Genomic DNA, 10,670 nt, shown 5'->3' with positions numbered 1-10,670 from the left:
TCAGCCTTCCGCACAATCATCCGTGGTGAATTCCTCTTGTCCTAAAGTTAAAGCTGGTTTTCAAGTTTAATCTCTTCTCTTTTTTGGTTGCCAATCAAGCATTGGAGAGTATGAGGCATCTTCTCATTTGGAATTACCGGAAAGAGTTCAGGAACACTTTTTTCATGCTTGTTAATTAGTTAAAACCGTTCACATATACCAGATTACTCCCTTGCCTATGACGAGCTGCCCAAAGTCACCGACCGGAAGAAAGAACAAGCTTGACCCAGAACTGATTCTGTGGAGCGCCGATTGGAAAACAAAATCGTTCAATTTTTCGCTTGCTGGTTATTGGTGAATAAACTTTGATTGCATGTTGGTGTAGTGTAAGCAACATTTGCATATCTCCGGGAATCGAAACTTGGGTTATTCCCGGGCTGGGATTGGGCCACGACAGCAAATTTTCCAGCTGCCGTTGGATGCGCATCGGACGTCCCATTCAGCGGCCGCAAATAAACAACCGGTCGCCCTTCGCGAGAAATCCGGAATCCTCCTTCCACAGCCATCGAGAACAGCCGCATTGAAGGAACCATAAATATAAAAATCCTTGTCACCCCTTCCTCTTCTTCACCGCTTCCTCTTCCTCACTGCTTCCACTTGCGCACTACCAACAAGAACTCATCCATTCTCTGCCAACGCCGGTGCTCCACGATCTGCTAGGTACAGTCCCTTATCTTCTCTACTCGCATATCATGGCGTACTTTACCATCTCTACTCCCGTATCACGGTGTCGACATGGCAGCCTCCAACAGCGGCACATCAAATAGCTAGCCCGGCTATGACCCTCATCCCTCGCAGACTCCGCGTCGGCCTTCTCCTCCTCTCCCGTCTACTTGGCGTCGATTTAGCACACACCCAGGTGACGCGGCCGCGGGACCAGGCCAAGATGCGGCCGACGACCAAATTAAGCGGGAAACGCGGCAGCCGCCGACGGCGCAAGACCACAACCCAGTCCACTACAGGCGAACGCGCGACCCCGGGCCGCACCACCTAAAGAGGACCGGCAAGTCGGTGCGCCTGGCCGGTGGGAGGTGCTGCACCGTAGCGTCCTCCTTATCCATCTTCTTCAGCCAACAGCTGAAAATGCAGGATCCATCTCACACATTGCCGGTAGGAAAAAGGTTGGAGATCACATCTACAAGAGAGACGTGTGGAGGCAACCTTCCTGTGCTGCCCTCCGCTCCAATCTGATCGCCCTGCATCAGCTGCTGCACACCAAGCGCTCGACCAAATGTCTGTGAGACCCATCGTGCATGTTGATCTGCTTGCGTGCTTCCTCTTGAGCTGCTGGCTTCCTTCCACTCTTCTTCAAAACCACTGTCGTATGCTGCTCTGGGAGACATTGCCTAAGCAATTGGCCAATCTCAATTCTACAAATCAAAGGGCTTCCAAACTGGGCACTCAAAATGCATATGAATAATTAAATTCACATTACAAAAATGTTAGTTCCATATGAGAATGCTATTCTTGCTTAGTACTAACTGTTAGATAAATTCCAAGCAATTGTGTAATAATATGTAGCTACTATGCTCATTTGTGCTCATATAAACATATTTAAGTATACTGTACAAAATTCCTTTGCACCACCTTCTGCTAACTTTCCATACTAAACCAGTTTTACTTGTCTGTTTTCCTTGTAGCAGACAACATTTACATCAAACAAAAAAGGCGGAAAAAGGGGACACTAGACCAAGGTAAATATCAGCACTACTACACAGCTTTTGTCTTCGTTAATTTCCGCCCTGTATCCATCGCATCTTGTATTATTATGTTACCTTTTTTTAACATTTACTAATATAATATTTCTCCCTCCACACCATTACACTGTTAGTATGGCATGCACTAAAAGGAAATTTGCAGAATTTACACCGATAGAGAAAGATCCTGATACAAAACGAGCTAGACAAAACAGATCAAATTTAATAGCAGATAAAAAAAGGAAAAGACAACACAACGAGGATGACAACGCTAAAAGAATAAAACAAAATAACATATACACCATATTTCCAAATATATCTCACTCATACCTATATAATAAACAAGGCATGGTCTCATTTAGCCCTACATATATTGAATATCTAAAAGAATCATATGAAGAAAGATCATATATAGGAAAACCAGAATATATAGGAAAACCAGAATATATATGCAAACATTGTAATGCTATGTTCTGGTACAACGAAAGAAAAAAAAGACACATATAAAAATAAAGAACCAATATACTCAAACTGCTGTAAAAATGGAACTATCAAAATATCAAAATACAGGGATCCCCCTAAATTCCTATTAAACCTTTTACAGAACAGAGATCAGCCTGTATCAAAACATTTCTTTCAAAAAATCAGACAATATAATAGTTTATTTTCTTTTACGTCCATGGGTGCAACTATTATAAATGAAATAAATAAAGGAGATGGACCATATGTATTCAAGATAAATGGCCAAATACACCATCGAATAGGATCATTAATACCTTCAAACAAGAATGAACCACAATATGCTGAACTATATATTTTTGACACACAAAATGAAATAAGAAACAGGATTAAAGCATTAAGCAAACAAGAACCTTCTGAAATAGATATAGATCCTGAAATAGTAAGACAACTAAAAGAGATGCTGGATGAAAATAATCCACTAGTAAAAATCTTTCGTCATGCACGTGATATACTAGAAAAATATAAAGATATAGATATTAGCATTCGAATTATAGGAGCTGATAAGGGTGACCCAATACAATATGAAATGCCACATACAGAAGACCTTGCTTTACTAATAGTTGGAGATTTCACTTTAGAAAAATGCCAACGAGACATAATTGTAAGCACAAAACAAAAAGGATTGCAATGTATATCAATTCTCCATCCTGCTTACTTGGCATTACAATATCCTCTATTATTTCCATACGAAGAAAGAGGATTTCAACTTGGCATACCTTACTACGAACAAGGAAAAAACTGCAAAACTAAAACAAAACGAAAAACAATCACTATGCATGAGTTTTTCAAATACCATATGCACTATAGACCAGGACAACCAAATCCATTCCTATGCTATGGTAGATTATCAAAGCAAATTATAGTAGATGCGCGAGCAATGGAAGATGAAGATAGACTAATGTACATTTCAAGAAATCAAGACAAACTAAGAGCTGAATACTTACAAGGTATATTTGATGCTGTAGAAAAAGGAATAACTGATGGTAGCCAAATTGGCAAAAAAGTTTTACTACCATCAAGTCATGTAGGCTCAAGGCGTTATATGATACAGAATTACCATGATGGTGTAGCAATATGCCGTGTATATGGGCCTCCAGATCTGTTCATAACATTTACATGCAATCCTAAATGGTGTGAAATAACTTCAAATATACTTCATGGTGAGAAACCAAATGATCGACCTGATGTGATTGTACGAGTATTCCATATAAAACTTCAAGAATTGCTTAACGACCTGTGGTCCGGCTCTATATTTGGTCCAGCAATAGCTATTTTATATTCAATAGAGTTCCAAAAAAGAGGTTTGCCTCATGTCCATATCTTAGAATGGATAGATAAAAAAGGTAGTGAAATAACCCTAGACATGATTGCCCTATGGATATCAGCTGAAATACCTAATCCACATGAAGACCCACTAGGATATGTTCTTGTAGCAGAGCATATGATGCATGGGCCATGTGGAGAAAAAAAATCAAAACTGCCCTTGTATGAGAAAGGGAAAATGTTCTAAATACTATCCAAAGGAATTCCAAAATGAAACTAATTTTACTGAAAATGGATTTACTCAACATCGTCGTCGAGACACTGGTGTCTACATATGTAGAGATAATCATAATTTAGATAATAGATGGGTAGTTTCTCATAATATTAAATTACTTAAAAAATATCAAGCTCACATAAATGTAGAATATGTAAATAAAAGTGGACTACTCAAATATCTTTGTAAATATATCCATAAAGGACCTGATAAAGCAATAGTTCTATTTGAGCGTACAGAAACAAATGAACAACACACTATAAACCAGCAACCTAAAGATATAGATGAAATTAAAGAATATTTGGAATGTAGGTATATATGTGAACAAGATGCATTTTGGAGATTACTTGACTATGATATACACCACCATTGGCCAGCTGTTGAGAGATTACCAGTTCATTTACCATTGCAAAATGTAGTAAAGATATGTAAAAAAGCCAAATTAAATATAATAGCAAAAGATCCCAAATTCCAAAAAACCAAATTAACTGAATGGTTCGAAGCAAACAAACAATATCCAGAAGCGAGAGAATTAACTTATTGTGAATTCCCACAGAAATGGACATGGGATGACCACAACAGAAAATGGACAAAACGTAAGCAAAACTACAAAATCGGCCGCTTATATTATGTAAATCCAATAGAAGGAGAAAGATTTTATCTAAGACTACTAATGATAGTAAAAGGAGCTAGAGAATATAATGATTTAAAAACATATAATGGCATAACATATGGAACATTCAAAGAAGATTGTGCAGCACGAGGCTTACTACAAGATGACAATGAATGGTACGCAGCGTTTAATGAAGCCATAAATTGGGCCACAGCTCCACAATTACGAAATTTATTTGTCACTCTCTTAACATATTGCAATCTACAAGATGAACAAAATTTTTTTGATACAAATTGGAGGAAAATGTCAGAAGACATTGAACATAATCTAAAACTACAATACCATCCTTTCATATACAATCCTACAGAATCTGAACTTTACGATTCAGTTCTAGCAGAAATAGAACAGCTTCTCGCTAAAAATGGAATCACTATTACAAAACATAACCTACCACAGAGAACAACATCACCCAAAACTATACCAAGTAATCATTTCATTGAAGAAGAGCTAAACTATGACACAGTGAAACTTGAATATGAGGCCAATATATCTTATAACCAACTTAATACAAAACAAAAAGAAGCATTTCATAAAGTAATTGACAGTGTACTAAGGCATGAACCAAAAATATTTTTCATAGCAGGACATGGAGGGACAGGAAAAATATTTTTATATAACGCAATAGTGTCCTATCTAAGAGCAAGGAAAAAGATAGTGTTAACCGTAGCCTCATCTGGAGTTGCTTCACTGTTACTTCCAAATGGACGCATAGCACATTCATGATTTCATATTCCAATCGATATTGACCAATTATCAATATGTGAAGTAAAAAGAGGAACAAAATTAGCTGACCTTTTCATCGCAACAGACCTTATTATATGGGATGAAGCTATAATGACAAATAGACAATGCTTTGAGGCTCTTGATAGATCATTCAAGGATATCTTATCTGAAAAAGGTAACCAACTAGATAACATACCATTTGGAGGAAAAGTAGTTGTTCTAGGAGGAGATCCAAAGCAAATATTACCGGTAATAGAAAATGCTTCAAAAGCACAAATTATAAATGCATCAATATTTCGATCATACCTATGGAAGTATGTTACAAAGATTATCTTGCACGAAAATATGCGTTTAAAGAAAATTAAAAATAATAGTCTAGAATACAAAGAATTGAGTGAATTCAATGATTGGATACTTCGTATTGGAAATGGATCTGAGAAGATAAATATGATACCAGAAACTAAAGAGGATAATGATAGTAATATAGTTCAAATACCTCAAGATTTGTTGCTATCTACAACCGGAAATAAAATACAGGCCTTAATCGAATGTACATATCCAAATTTTCTTAGTAACTACAACAACCCAGAATATATAAAAAATAGAGCAATTTTAGCTACAACAAATGATATAGTAGAAGACATTAATAATTACATGGTCGACTTAATACCGAATTCTAAAAAAAAAATCTTAGCGCAGATTCAATATCTAAGTGTATGGACTCTATTAATGATGCTCATATATTTTATCCAATTGAATATCTAAATACTCTAAATGCTAATAATTTTCCAGCACATAGACTAAAACTTAAAATTGGCGTTCCTATAATGCTACTACGAAATCTAAATCAAAGCCTAGGACTATGTAATGGAACTAGACTTATAGTAACAAACTTAGCAGACCATATTATTGAAGCAGTTATCATAACAGGCACTCACATAGGTGACAAGGTGAATATTCCAAGAATAAATCTTACTACAAAAAATTCTCACTGGCCATTTGTATTGTGCTGACGTCAATTCCCAATAAAAATATGTTATTCTATGACTATAAATAAAAGCCAGGGACAAACACTTACAAATGTTGGACTTAAACTAAAAAGGCCTGTTTTCTCACATGGCCAACTATATGTTGCAATCTCAAGAGTAAACAATAAAAAAGGCCTAAAAATATTAATAGAGAATAGTGATGGTTCCTGTGGAAACACAACAACAAATATTGTATATAGAGAAATTTTAGAAATGGTCTAACAATTCTTTTCTACAACAAAAATACATGAATGTTTTCATGCATAATCTATACTCATCTCTATCTTTATTTTGCAGAGTAGCTCGTTGACAATGATACCAATACAGGGAGAGCTAACTACAATATCTGATCTGCGTCTATCAACAACCAATGCTGTTTTACATGTAAGAGTTTCAAGGATGTGGGAATTCAGAGAAGGAGGAAACGAGAAAGGAAATATAAAACATCTTGACTTGGTTCTCATTGACCTCAAGGTATTTTCTTGATCAATACAAGTATTATTGGAAACCCAAAGTATGTTTGTATATATTTCAATATTCCTAATCAATGTCACAAAAATTTGCACATGCAGGGTGATGCAATCTATGCTGAAATACCACTAGATGTCATACCAATTTTGAAGCCTCAACTAAGAGAAAAACTAATCATATTCATTGGCAAATTTGTAGTTGAAAAAGCTAAACCTGGATATAAGGTGGTTCACAACCCATATATGCTGAGGCTTAACAGAAGGACTACTATTGCCACATCAAATGCTAATGATCTGGATTTTCCAAAGTACACGTTCTCATTAACTCCAATCGAAATATTGCCACAATTTGTTAAAAACAAAGAATGTTTCCTAGGTATATTCTCTTTTCACCATCAATAACCCTTTCACAATTATTCTGTAAATTTATGCAACTGTAATTCACTGACATATAAATATTATTTCAAATGTGCTTGGAAAAATCACCGCTGTATCAAATCCTGCAGTAGTGCGCAACACTGCAGGGGGCCTCATGATGAGAAGAATAATAAAACTCCAGAACCTAAGGTATATCTTCAGTCTATATCAATATTTGATATCTAATATTTCCATCCCACGTATGATCATTCATTATCAAACAAATTTTATGTAGCGGAAATACAATGGATTTATCTCTATCTGGCATGCGGGCTTTATAGTTCGATGGTGACGCTGTCCTTAAAATTGGACAAAAGAATCACATAATTGCTATCTTTGTTGGCACCTTAATGAAACAATATAAAGATGGAACACATTTTCTAAGTGGAACATCAGCTTGTCGCTGGTACATCAACGAGAATGATATACCTGCTATAAAAGCATTTCAAAGAAGGTACACACTTTCTCTACAACTAATTTTTTATATCCCTAGAATTTTGCACGTATATTTAATTACTTTCTTCAAACTAACCACAATTCAGATAAACTATTGACTTTGCTATTAGGCCATGTACAATCTATATGGAAAAAAAGATCAATAAGTTCAATTATACCTCAGGTCAATAAAAATGTGATGTATCTTTCATATAAAAACTATTGCAGCAAACAATCATAAGTAGTATATCATATTGAACATACAGACATTTCGCATGTATGTCTAAGTGCCGACAACAAAGACTTCCTTTCTAATAACTTACTTCAAGGGTGATACATCCAAAATTGTATATACTTTTAAGCCTTTCCTGTGTTCAGTTTAAATCAGAAATACTTTTACCCTTCAAGTACTAAAGGCACTCGTATTTACGCCTCTATTTATACAAGATATTTCTAAATACTTATACTTAATTTATTTATTTTTCAGCTTACCAGTGGACGCAACACCTGTTGAAAAAATTGATTTACCAAATGAAGTTCAGACTCATGTAGCTTTTGAAGAAAGGAATCTGTTACAACTGAACGACATAGATCCTTTTACTCAAAAGGTCGTATTGAGAACTTCATTGCCATGTACTATTTCCATCTTATATATCATATCCAAGCCTATAATCTTAAAATACTTTATTTTATAGGACGAACGATATCAGTGCACTGTAACAATCATAGGAATACCAGAGAAACAACATTGGTGCTATCGTGCTTGTCGTGTATGCTCATCAAAAATGATATCAGCATCTGATGGGTTCCAGTGTACAAAGGATGGAGGCTACCCTTCAAAACAATTTGAATGGAAGTAAGAAATACTAAGCCTACATAAAACTGCACTTATTTCACCACTCTATTAAATTAAAATAATCATACAAATATGTGCAATCTTTCATGTACAGGTACAAAATACCATTTATAGTTGCAGATGGCACATATACTCTTGAGTTCATGATGTTCGAAAGAAGAGCTACCGAACTTATTGGTAAAAGTGCTGAAACATTAAGGAAATACAATGACCTAGATATAATTCCAAACGAAATTTCACAATGGATTGGGCACAAGTTCACATTTGTTGTAAGGATTTTATATAAAAAGAGCATGAGGACTGAACATCCATCATTTGAGGTTCTGTTGATAAAAGATCGCCATGGAAAGCAAGCAGTACTCCCATTGTTAAACACTCAATCATCAGCACAAGAAACAGGAACATCATCAGCTTTACTTCCAACCAAGGATCTACCTGAACTAATGACTATATCTTCGAAAACACCAACAGATTAGGTAAGATTGTATAAGCGCTAATTATACCATAGTCAAATAGCATATTCATACTTTGTTAATATATTATTTACACTGTAGGAACTTGCAATGCTAACTCAATCCTTTGGAGAATTTGATGATATGGACATTGATAAGTCGCCAAGGTAAACATTCACTTGAATATTCTTATCTATACCTCTACTTAATAATGCATAATCTAATAAAATATTTTTCATCTCCAATACAGAGATTGGGATAATACACCATCTGCAGCTAAAAGAAGGCCTTATGATGATATTCAGGATGATGACAACAAACAGGTGTTTAAGAAAGGCAAGAAATCTCATATGCAGCCATCAACCAAGTAACAAGTTACAACAGGTAATTCAATAATTAATACTTTCTACATTCTTGTTAACTAAATAAAATCATTAGAACTAGCATATTATTGCACAGATAATTAATATTAAAGAACTAAACACAAAGTTGATAAGCTTATTATTCGAAACAAGAATCTTTTACTTTTCCTACTTGGAAGATACAAGAGGAATACATATAAAACTTTGCTGCTATATTAAATTGTTCAATCTTCTTTCCACATTAAAATATAACATTTCAGCTTACATAGAAGAGGAATACATCTATTGTTTCAACAGCGCCTTCTCTCTTTTTTTCCAGATATTGGCCGTGTGACAACTATTTTGGTGCTTTCTTCAGAGCTGCCTTTTGTGGCTTCCTGTGTGACAGCCAAACAAAACTTATGCCCACAATACTTTTGCAGTGGCTCTCATTTTGGTGTATATAATAATGCCACTCTTCCAAGTAACTTGTTTCAACAACTCCTTTGGCCATGTGACAGCTATTTTGGTGCTTTCTTCAGAGCTGCCTTTTGTAGCTTCCTGTGTGACGGCCAAACAAACTTATACCCACAATACTTTTGCAGTGGCTCTCATTTTAGTGTATATAAAAATGCCACTCTTCCAAGTAACAAGTTACAACAGGTCCTTCAATAATTAATATTTTATACATACCTACTGTTTAACATTAGAGAACTAGAAAAAAGTTGATAAGCATATTATATGAAACAGGGTCTTCTACTTTTGTCTATTGCTACTTGAAAGATACAAGAGGAATACATATAAAATTTTGCTGCCATATTAAATTGCTGAATTTTCCGCATTCCACATTAAAATATCACATTTCAGCTTAGATTTTCTAAATTTAGTTGCCACAATCCTGTAGTCTATTTTTTACATATATTGTTTTAACAGTGCCTTCTCTCTCTTTTTTCCCCAGATATTCGCTATGTGACAGCGCTGCCTTTTGTGGCTTCTGGTGTGACAGCCAAACACAACTCATATCCACGTCAATTCTGTAGTGCCTCTCATTGTGGTATATATAATGCCACTCTGCTTAGTGTCCCTTTCAAAGTGGGGTTCTGTGATACTTGCAACACTAAATGTACCTCTTATGAAATATATCTATATGTAATATATAAAACCATGAACTATTATGAACACTGGTATATATAAGTTTGGGTTCTACTTTCTTGTCATGGATATATATGCACGGTTTAGACAGTGCAACCTCAAAATTATAATGCGCATTATATCTGGATGCATCCCATCCAAGGCCAATTCGTCCACTTACAGGACACTCTTACAATCATTATCTAAATACCCAGGCTAGGGACACTCTTACAATCATTATCTAAATACCCAGGCTAAATACAAAAACAAGTTCTCCGTCTATAAACAAATGGACCAGCAATGGGCCATCATCGCGGCAACGCCGCGCGTCCTTTCTAGTCAAAGTTGA

The 10,670-nt window shown here is 35.5% G+C and overlaps 1 long non-coding RNA gene across 7 annotated transcripts; it reads left to right on the top strand.

Moving 5' to 3' along the window:
* Positions 1-535: 535 nt before the first annotated feature.
* On the top strand, positions 536-10,407 carry LOC120667294. 7 transcript variants are annotated; one of them, XR_005672126.1, is made up of 13 exons: positions 536-699; positions 1,683-1,733; positions 6,522-6,693; positions 6,792-7,065; positions 7,196-7,256; positions 7,342-7,560; positions 8,029-8,149; positions 8,237-8,397; positions 8,492-8,873; positions 8,952-9,016; positions 9,100-9,233; positions 9,531-9,853; positions 10,149-10,407. It is a non-coding gene; the product is annotated as an uncharacterized LOC120667294 (long non-coding RNA). The 7 variants fall into 7 exon arrangements; XR_005672124.1 differs by having other exon boundaries at positions 6,517-6,693; positions 6,889-7,065; XR_005672123.1 differs by having other exon boundaries at positions 6,517-6,693; positions 9,531-9,674.
* Positions 10,408-10,670: the final 263 nt, after the last annotated feature.

Source organism: Panicum virgatum, chromosome 3N, assembly GCF_016808335.1.
Source record: "Panicum virgatum strain AP13 chromosome 3N, P.virgatum_v5, whole genome shotgun sequence".
In the NCBI taxonomy this organism is placed as follows: Eukaryota; Viridiplantae; Streptophyta; class Magnoliopsida; order Poales; family Poaceae; genus Panicum; species Panicum virgatum.
This window is presented reverse-complemented; position numbering and strand designations above follow the sequence as displayed.